General features: G+C 34.7%; 1 long non-coding RNA gene across 1 annotated transcript; it reads left to right on the forward strand.

The window, feature by feature from the left end:
- Positions 1–1,612: 1,612 nt before the first annotated feature.
- On the forward strand, positions 1,613–9,999 carry LOC118578245. Its single transcript, XR_004944238.1, has 3 exons — positions 1,613–2,200; positions 7,460–7,533; positions 8,603–9,999. It is a non-coding gene; the product is annotated as an uncharacterized LOC118578245 (long non-coding RNA).
- Positions 10,000–11,141: the final 1,142 nt, after the last annotated feature.

The raw sequence follows: 11,141 nt of genomic DNA on the forward strand, positions 1-11,141 counted from the left end.
CAGTCTTGAAGAAAATGAGTCTTTTTCCCGAGGGTGTATTGGTCAGCTTGTCACTACAAAGAATGCTTTTCTTTCTACACCCTATAAGAGTAGAAGGAAAAATGAAAATAGATTATTACAAATGAAATTTTAGGTCTATTTTTCCAAGATTCTTATCACCATATCAATTTTCTCTTATTATAACTTGAATAAAACTATAGATGAATGTGTTGGTTCAAATAGGAAGTGTTTAAGAAACCATAACCAACAAAACCATAATAGTCTCTCTTTTCAATTTATACAATTCTCTCTACTCATGGTAAGCAATGAAAAATAATATATATGTTTAATTTCTATATTAATATAAAAGCTGTAAAGAGACCATTTATGAAGCAACAAAAGAAATATTAATTCAGTAAGTACAGAGTCTAAAATGTAATACCAGGGATGTCAGAGTTAGACAGTATTTTATAATATAATTTGAAGGCAGAATCTATGATAGTCAAACTCATGGAGAAAGAGTGTTGAAAGGTATGTACTGAATATTTAAGTAGAAGTTAGGAATATTAGTCAAAGTATATGAAATATGAATTAGGGAGTAGGAATACATTTAAGAGAACCATGCAAAACATTATAACTATAGCCAGTGCCAGGGTATTGTGTATCTGGAAATCACTCAAAGATTAAATTTAAGAGTTTCTGCTAAACAAAAAACTGATAAGTGTTTGAGATAATGCATGTTAGTAGACTTGCTTTTATCCATTCCTCAGTATTTACATACAATTTTCAAAATACTGTGTTTCTCAGATAAATGCAGTTTTCATTCTCAGTTTTGTGGTAACATGAATGCAATAACTTATCCAAGCTCAAATAGAACATTTTTAATGTCAATACACAAATCTAACTAGGTACTGATGACTTATTAATGGAAGAGAAATTAATTGTAACATTTCATGCATTTCTCGAGCCTCACTGTTGGGGATCATGTCTTTAAAATCAAACAGAAAATTTTTACTAATACATCTCAATATTTTTGCTCAATATTAGTAATAGTTTTCCTGAAGATGGAACTTTGTTTCTGTTTGAATATTTAATCCCAGAATAATATATTTACCAACATTGCTGTAACTTATTATGTAAATTTCCATGAAAAAAAATATATATTAATAAGATATATAAACTAATGTTTTGTTAAGATATAAAACTGTATTGTTATACATTTTCTGCTAAAAGTATGACAAATATTTGTTTTTATACTCTAAGGAATAATTATTAACTGTATTTTATAAGAAACACTGCTAAAGGGTATATTCTGGTAAGAATTCTGATTATTTTCTACTGAATCCTAAAAGGTAATCAATAGAATATATGTCTGGAAAATATATAGAGATTTAATATAGAAATTTAACATTATTAAAACCAATGATATCTATTTATTAAATTTTTATTTTTTCTTTAACAATTAAAATAATTAAATTATTTATTAAAAAACAAAAAATAATATTTCTATATTTTTAAATGACAGAATGTCATTTAAGCCTTTAAAATTTCCCAAATGAAAGAAACTTAAAAGTAAAGCAATTTACTAGCTGTAATTATAATATTTTCTTAACTTAAAATCATAAAACTAGCTCTCATACTATCCAGAATTACCATGAAATCTTCCAATGGAGAAAATCAATCAGCAGTCCTACCCAGTTCTAATACTTACAAATCTACCTAACTACCCATGGGTTGTGAGGTGAGGGGCCCTAGACAAGAAGCTACTACTTCCACTGTCTTAGACTAGTATAGTTTTAAATTACATTCTAATTACTTACCTTTATACATACAGATATATGTATTTCTCTTTCTCATCAACAACACAGATGATTGTAGAAATCCACAACTAGTTAATGTGTAAAGAGCCCAACCTCAGGTGATTGTCAATAACACAACCTCTATACCTAAAACTCAGGGAACAACATGGGAGAGGGTACAGAAAGAATCTGAGAACCATGGCATCCACTGTGAAATACAGACTTATCTGGGACAGAGAAACAGAACCTAATGTCATCGCCTAAATAAGACCTTCACAAAGACAACACCAGTTGGCCTGCTAGTGTGGACTGGGGAAATCTCACATCTTCCCCTGGAGGAACAGCTACAGACAAAAGGGACTCCCAAGACAGAATCAATCTTCTACTGCAATAAGCTACCGGAAAGGCTATCAATCCCAAGTGTAAGTCCTACATATACACACAAGCAACAATAAACACAGTGTGTGTGTGTGTGTGTGTGTGTGTGTGTAGTCATAATTAAAGAAGAAGACATCATGAGTTGAAAAGGAAGTAGGAGTTGGATGGGACATGAAAATAGTTGGAAGAGGAAGAAGGAGAGGTGAGTATGGCATAAATACTGTATTCATGAGAAATTCTCAGAAGACTTTATATTAAAATAAGTTCATACCATATTTTTGTTACCCAGAATATATCAATATCATATTATATATGATAAACATTCAATGCAATGTATAAACATTGAAATGTATACACAAATAAGTGAATGATAATTTTAAATCAAAGGCACCTTTACATTACATAAACCCACTGTTTGGAAAGGTCACTGTGGGTTCAAGTTTTGGCCAACATATGTGATTTTTGTCCTCATCAACCAGCTCTTCACAACAGGTCCAAGTGAAGCAAATGTCCCAGAGAATCTCTGGAAAATTAGACAACTCCTCTACTGCCAGAGTCCAGATAAATAATTTCCCATATGTGGGACACCCTGGGAGAGCACTAAAGGCTGAGAGCGCCTGTGCTTCTGTTGCAGCCAGAGAGCATGGTGCCCCAGCCCACAACCCCTGCAAAGCCCGCTGAGCCCCTCATATGTAACAGACTCTAGAGTACTTCATGCTTAATACGTCCTTTCAGAAAGGGAAAGATTCCACTTCCTACCTGTGCTCTCCCCCAAAACGTAGGTTCCAAGGAGTTTTATGAATACCATGAGAGAGAGTTGTTCAATAATTTCACTTAAAGAAGGAATCTGCTTTGCTAAAATTTTGAAATAAATCTTACACTATAATTTGAATATAACTCTGAATAACAAAGGGAGATCCACTTCGACAAAGGGGGCATTTTCACCTTTATTAAGTAATAAATATACGCTTTCCATACTGTGTAATTATGACCATTCCTTTTCCATCATCCTCCTCCATTAGTTCCTCAGCACAGCCATCTAGTCACTTCTCCAGACACTGATATGTGTATTTCCAAATGTGTGACATGATTCATTATTAAACAGTTTATTTTATTTACTTGTGTGTGTGTGCTGTCCCTTTCTATACAGAAGAACTTTTCTACCCATTATATCCTTGAGTTTGCAACAGCCTTGTTTTCCAAAATCAGGAAGCAGAACTTTTGTTAGAAACTGCAGAGGGATTGTTGAGACCTCACTGGTAAAGCTGAAGATAAAAGACATAGTATAAGGACAAGGAATTATCTTTTTGAAATCCAAACCCTTATCTGATGAATGGTTCTAAAAAAGTCAGTGATTCAGATCTATCTAACCTGAATAGACCAGTAAGGATGAAGGGCATTTGGTGTAATTCCTTGATGGTAAGGAAGTAAATTAAAGGTTTATTTTTTATGTGCATTGCCATTTATCTCAGTATAAATTAAACAGATACCACAGGAAAGACAAGAGGTGTAAGATTTCCATCTCATCTGTTTTAAAACAGGATGATATTTTTGCCAGGAAAAGTACCAAAGCAGTATTACACTCCTTACCATCCATGAGATGGTTGGCACTTCTGTTGGCATTTGAGTGAGTAGGCACTTTTCTCCTAAACTGGAGGTCACAATTTGCTTTTGAATTTTGGCTTGAAATAAGATAATAATTGTTGCTTAGGGCTTTGAGGGATGCCTTTTACACCTGAATAAGATGAGGCAGTCAGAAACTATTACAAATCTTTTGTTATTTTGTTTGGTGAGCTGTAAAAATCAAAAGCAACACACACAGACACAGTGCATTTAAAAAGTTAGAATTTTACCATATAGAATCCTATGCTATTCAGTTTATTTAGGTAATGAACAGAAATCCCCACTGTCTATCAGGCATTTCTTAAAAAAAAAAAAAAATACGCCTGGCTACAATAGAATTTGTTTAGTGCAAGATTGGTTAAGTGTATAAACTTCAATGTTATTAGAAAAGAAAAAAAGTTGAATTTTCCCTTTTCATTGGAAAAATTCATGTTAATTATTCCTCTGCACCTGCCTAATGGGGCTGAAGTAATTCGATTGTCATATTGTTGTAGATTGTTGCTTTGTGTAATGTATCACCCCTGCTGTTCCATTAAAAAATTCTATACTCTTCCATTATTCAGCAAGGCCTAATGATTATTCCAGCATTTGTACATGCTGCACTGTTATTTTGATTTTAATTGACTTCACTTTTTTAATTAAGCACATTGGTTTTAAAACTGTTGTTGACAAGCGAGTTTCTGTCATTCTCAGTATCTGCTTCTATGTGCCTTCCATACCTACTGACTTTCACTTAGACTCACTATAAATGATAGGAATATGGACACAGAGGTTTGTCAACTGTAATGTGAATTGGGTCCCATACTATTAATATACAGTAGCCTACAGAAACTTTTAAAAGTTTAAAAATTATGTGTAAGACATCTTTTCAGCTAGAATTTTAAGTCTTTGGGTTGAAATTTTAAAATAGACTTGTCTGTTTTGTTTGTGTCTGACAATCTTTCAACTGGAAAAGCTGTGCTTTACTTCATCAAATACAGTCAGCTATAATAAACACATACAGTGACATAATACTGTCTGTGCTTAGTGGGACATAAAATTACAGTCTCTATATCTTTGAAATAGTAGTCTATCTTGATGCTCCTCCATTATGAAGAATAATTGTTTTATTCTATAAATTATTTAAAGACTTGTACACAATTCATTAAAAGTATTAAAGTATTTTTAAATTATTTATTTACAATAGACATTATGTCCTTCCAAGTAGAGTGTAGTACTCCAAAAGAAAATAACAATATGCTTAGAAATACATTGAAATCTCTCATTTTGAATGATATCCCACAACATAATATGGTGAAGAAAGGACCGGAGACAGAATAATTCAAGTTTTATTCGGCTGAAATGGTAGCAATTGCTAAACTGCTGAAGTGAGAAAAAATAATGTTAAGTTTTATGATGAGTCAATGTTTAAATGTTCCAAAAAAAACATATAAAATGCTTTATGTTTTTCACACTTCTCTGAACACAAATCTGCCAAAAATATGGCTTGTAAAACACTGGAATGGTGTAAATGTCTTTGGATGAAAGAGGTTGATATGAGAACTCCCCTTTACCATTTGTGTTTTGTTAGTGGACGTGAATGAGTGAATAAATGAATGGGAAGGTGAATGAATAGGTCCTTTGAGGTTTGACTGCCATTTGGCCATCTGAGGGGCAGAGGAGAGAGCTTTAGAAGTAGCCGTCTGTCCTTGCTTGCTGCAGCTTCCTCTTGCCGGTTGGGACTGTCGATGGGCTTTTGGTCTGGGATTTATGTTCCATCTCTCCTTCTGTCTTGGTGTGCCTGCCTGACACATATCTATTAGCTTAACTCCCATTGCCAATGACAACATGAATAAAAGATGGCCGGCATGACCTCCGAAGGTACCAAGATAGTACTCAAGCAGTGAGCCCAGCAGCCACTCTTTATGTGTTGTCATACAATAGCCATCACAGTAAAAGGTTAAACAGAATTCGAACATTGGTTTCTTTGATTTCTCTCTGACTCCCTGATTCAGCATTTTGCTCACTGTTGTTCTTTTGAGGTTCATCAGCGACTGGTGTTTATGTTTTGCAATTGACACTTTGTCAGCCCTTCATGGGTGGATATAAAACAATACAAAATGACCAAAGCAAAAGAAGTTATGTGCTCAGCAGTACTCTTCATATGAGAAAACTATTTTCCTTGAACTTGGTATTGGTGTCTGTTCGGCAGAAACCATCACTGTTCATAAATTAGATACTACCGCAGGTCCTCTGACCCAAACACTCATTTTATATTCAGACTGTACTAGGATCAGTTTATCTTTTTGGTTTTCCCACATTGTTTCCAGTAGTGAAAAAAAAAAAAAAAAAAAAAAAACTACCTTATTACTGAGAGTTCCTCAATACAAGCACTACAATGTATTTTCTCTCTTTTACCTCAGCAAAATATCAGGACCTGATAAGTATTGGACTGATACATGTACATACTTTGATTTTTTTTCTTAAAAAAGCCCAATGAAAGGAACTGCAAATGCATCTAGGAAACAATCAAGGTAGCTTCTCTTTCTGACCAAAACAACACCAATCGGTTCAAGTGTTCATCATCCATCTGTGTAAATAGGTTCTGTAATGGGCAGGATGGAAAGGGAAGATGGGAACAGAGGGACACATCGGAAGTAATATCACACCTTGCCAACAGCATCCTTTAGGATCGTTTTTTTCTTTAAAAGCAGAAGTACAACTGGGCTAATAGTCACCCCTTTAATACAAAGGAAAAATGTGTGCTTTTCATGATGCCTTTAGGTAGCAAATCACACTGCTGTTGTAGTATTCTTTTTTGCTTTCTTGTGAGGTCTCTTAGCTGGATGTTCTAGAAATCTGACAATATGTTAACAGCTGACACTGTAGCTTTGGATATAATGTAAAAATCATTTAAAAACAGGCAGTGACAGAAATTTCCAACCACCTCAGATCTGAACTATACTGTTTGGCATGGTGCTTGTTTGACTGCATTGTGCAAAAGGCAACGGTGAGGGAAACAAACAAATTGCCCCATTTTCAAATCTCTTCCATGACATCTTGATCAGGTTTTATCAGGACATTTCCTGTCTGTATCTGACATAACAGAAGATGGTGTGATGATGAGACACGGAGTCACTGTAAACAGCTCTGTACTGTGGTCAAAGATATGGAAGAGAAGTTTGGGTGTAACAATATTCAGAGCTAGTGAGACCACATGCATTATGTCTTTGACATACACAAACAACCTTTCTAACAGGTCATTTAATCATGAAATAATCATAATGGTATTCCTCTATCTACTGAAGACCTAGGAGTGAATTAGGGTTGTTTTTTTAAGCAAATTTTCTTTCGAACTCATGAGATGCCCACTAATGATAATGGTATTTCTTGTATAAGGAAATGTTGTAAGGAAAATGAGGTTATTCTCATTGTATTAAAAGATATTTGATGTTTTTAAAGCAAATGGAGAATGAGCAGGAATATTTCACTGTCTAGATAGAGAAGGATATGTTAAAGGACTCAGTAGTTTTGAGCAAAGTCACAGAAAACTCAACCTTGACATTATCAGGGGAAAATAAAGTCACTGGCTGCTCCACAAAGCTGAAGCAGATGTCAGATGCAAGCAGCTGTGGCAGGGGAAATTCAACAAAATTCCAATATTCAAATTGCCTTTCTGGATATTAACTGCTTGGTAACAGTTTCAGATTTGATCTGGGCTGCCAGTGAGCCATCTGCACAAAATGAGAGCAGTCTGCTGAAGCTGTCCATGCAGGTAGGCATCAGTTTCCTTTGATTGGGGGAAAAAAACAGTATGGAGGCAATTATAGCCAATGGATCAGAGAGTATTAGAGTAATTAACCCTAGGTGTTAGAGCACTGAACACTAGAATGAAGAAAGGTTAAAGGGTGTCTGTCTCATTGTAGAATGCCTGCTTGAAGAGAGGAAACCCTTGAATCCTAATTTTAGGTTCTTAATGCAGAGTTGGAGATCCTCGATAGAAATGGAGACTAGATGATAATGTTAGGGAAATTTCAGCTGCAACATCAGGTACAAGAGGATGTTATTCTGTGAAATCTGGCTTTCTGACAATCATAGAAATATGCAACAGTGTAACAAGAAAATTGGAAAGTGAATTGTAAGGTATAAAAAGTTAGCATCATAAAAACAAGAGTAATTTCCAAGAGGGTAGGAGGAAAAAAATTCAAAATTTTATTTAGCTGTGTGTTGGATGAAATAAAAACATGTGATGTGACATTGTTGCTCACAAATAAGTCAGCTTATGGAGGATGTATTTCATAATTCAAGATACAACAGCCTTGGCGGTAGCTGAGAATAAGAGCATGTAATCAAAAGTGACCCAAACCATGACACCAGAGTTTCCAGATGGTATAGGAAAAAGTCTATAATTTATGACTGCCGGTGCAGTAAATAAATCTAAAACAATAGGCGTGGATGGGGAAGCAATCACAGCTGACCAAAAGAGCAGTTGTAATGCAACCCACAGAAAGCTTGGTGCCAGAAGTAATTGACATAGTCGTCAAATCAATTTCCTGGGGTGCAGACACTCAAGCACTCAATCTGATTCTGTATGCTGCACAATGTTTGGATTGTACAGCTGTCTCTAATTCAGATAGCTTTAGCTAGATGTGAGTCCAATTCAAGGAGATGTCTGAAAGTGAACAGTAATTATTTGGGTTCCCTTTATGAAGGTTTATTATTTTCTGATCAAATTACTATTTTTAAAATTAAATACATTTTATATTATTTTTTTTAACATTTAGCTGCTATTTCTTCTTTTCTTGTATCACCTAACCATGAAGCCCATAATATTTTCTTCTAAGGTGACAGAGGGATGCCATTTCAAGATAAGATGGGACATGCACTGTATGATGGACTTTACATCGACTATGGGATCAGCCTGGATGCAAATGTGTCATACTCATACAAGCAGGACTTAAATAATCATTACCTATATTTCATTTCAATGTATTCATTTTAAAAAGATATTAAATAACCATTTTCTGCAAAATTTCATTTGTTTTTTCATATATTAATTCAATTGTAAGCAGACTGTCTACAGCCTCCCAGATACTTGAAAAGGGATATGAGTATGTCAACAAAATGGAACTAACAGCTTGGACTGGAGAGAAATATAAGGAATTAAGTGGAGAATTACAGAGACAATACACAGATCAGGACCTAATAGAGCTGGCGGTGAAGTACACTCAGTAGAACTGGTGGGAGAACATGTTGGAGATGCTGACATTGCTACTGAGATTTTGGAGATTAGGGAAATTTGATGGGTTAAGAGAGGATTGATAATATTCCAGGAACTCTGAATGTCAGGACTGTAGCATTACCCGGCAATCACACACTCTTCACTGCATCTGGAACATAGGAATTGATAGTCATGAGTACAGAAGTGCTGGGAGATGAAGAGCTAGATCAGATGCCAAAGGTGCAGGAATTGAAAGTACTATAGAACTTGAAGACAAGTATCTTCAACATGATGTTCACAGCATCTGTAGCAACAGGATGCTTTATTTGAAAATGAGCAAGGATCACGCCTTAGAGAGGCTTAGGAATTCAAAGTCATGTGGCTGGAAATAAGAAATGTGCTTTCCCATGGTACTATGTTCAGCTACTTGGGAGGACTTTTAAAGTATTGTAAAACAGAAAGATAGCATGCTCAGTGTGAAGTGATGTTCAAAAAAACAAAAGTACAGGTGAAGGAGAAAGACTGAGTAAAATGCAAAGTAGAAAAGAAGGAGGAGGAGAATGGCAAACTAGATTTTCAAACATAGTTCAGGTGAAAAACACACTGGCTGTGCCCTTTGGATATATGGAAACATAGGAATTCCACAGGGCCTGGTGATCCAGTAAAAATTGTTGTTGCAAAAGATCTTTGTGAGAGTAAGTTTGAAGAAGTTAAAAAATATCTACTGTCTCTTTGCTTGATACTAAACTAACCCTCCAACCTTAGGAATAGAGAAGGCTGAAGGCCAATAGATAGCGAGATATTGTGAATGCAATTGGTGGAACCATCCTTAAATACAGAGAAGAGCCAATGCTGGTAGTACTGAGGTAGCAAGAAAGCCAAAAGTATAATGACAGGCATTCAGATCCATAAAGAATTCTGAGATGCAATCGACAACAAATAAGACAAGAAAACAAATAGCTCACAAAAGCAAAGGTAGAAAACTGTTTTTAATGCTTAACTGAAATTGAAAAAATAAGCTGTGTAGTGGTGGCGCATGCCTTTAATCCCAGCACTCAGAAGGATGAGACAGGCAGATCTTTTTGAGTTCAAGGCCAGCCTGGTCTACAGAGCGAGATCCAGAAAAGGCACAAAGCTACACAGAGAAACTCTGTCTCAAAAAACAAAACAAAACAAAAGTAAAAAAAATATATATATAATAAATCCCAAGTGGTCAGCTCTGGACACATGCATACATCAGCACAGCTAAAAGACTCAGTAAGCTACATATACATGTAACAATAGTAATTAAGGAAGAGATCATGCATGAACTGGGGGGGGGGAGGAGTGGGAGGCTGAGTGATATAGATACTGTTCTCATGTATGAAGTTCTCAAAAATGATAAAAACTATTAACAAAAATAAATCTAGAGAGTGTTTGTGAATAAAATTAATATTGTGGTTGTATAAATTAATACTTCCAATTGTACAGAATTTGAGAAAAAAATGAACATAAGAACAAAGAAAAAATGCTTCTATCTCACTAAATAACTACAACTTACATTTTTATATACTATCTTCAGGGCATTTTTTGCTAGGCACTTTTACATAACTGTGACCATATACATGCCTATTTTTATTTCTGCTTTTTGTAATACTTGTTTCCAATGCTGTACTATCTTTATTTGTAAACAATTTCTTTTAATCATAATTTGAAGTTATTTTAAAGCAGCTTATTTGTACTTTTCTATGAAAATAAATATTTTGTTTTGAGTACTTTTCAACTTCATCATTACTGGATATGTTGAATTTTAAGATTTTTATGACCTGGGAAAAATAACTTCCTTCTCAAAGCTGAGAGATATTTATTTGAAAAACCCTCACAAAATTAATAAGTAGATGACTGAACTGTGAACTTTGAACATAAGCATGTTCTGAGTTGTTCAGTAGTTCAAAAAAAAAAAAAAAAGGAAATGTGATCTCCTACTCACCTTGAATTTTGAAGCACAGAAGCAAGTTAGAAATCTTTCTTCAATGTCATCCACATGAGAGTTTTACGCTTAGATTCAAGCCATCTTTAATAGAGAATGTCATGCTAGTACAGAATGTGTGGTTGTAACTTCTTTGATGCAGAAATATAAGAGCACATAGAGCTGAGAGTAGTTGAAATTTTTAAACCATTAT

This window comes from Onychomys torridus, chromosome 2 (assembly GCF_903995425.1).
Source record: "Onychomys torridus chromosome 2, mOncTor1.1, whole genome shotgun sequence".
Lineage (NCBI taxonomy): Eukaryota > Metazoa > Chordata > Mammalia > Rodentia > Cricetidae > Onychomys > Onychomys torridus.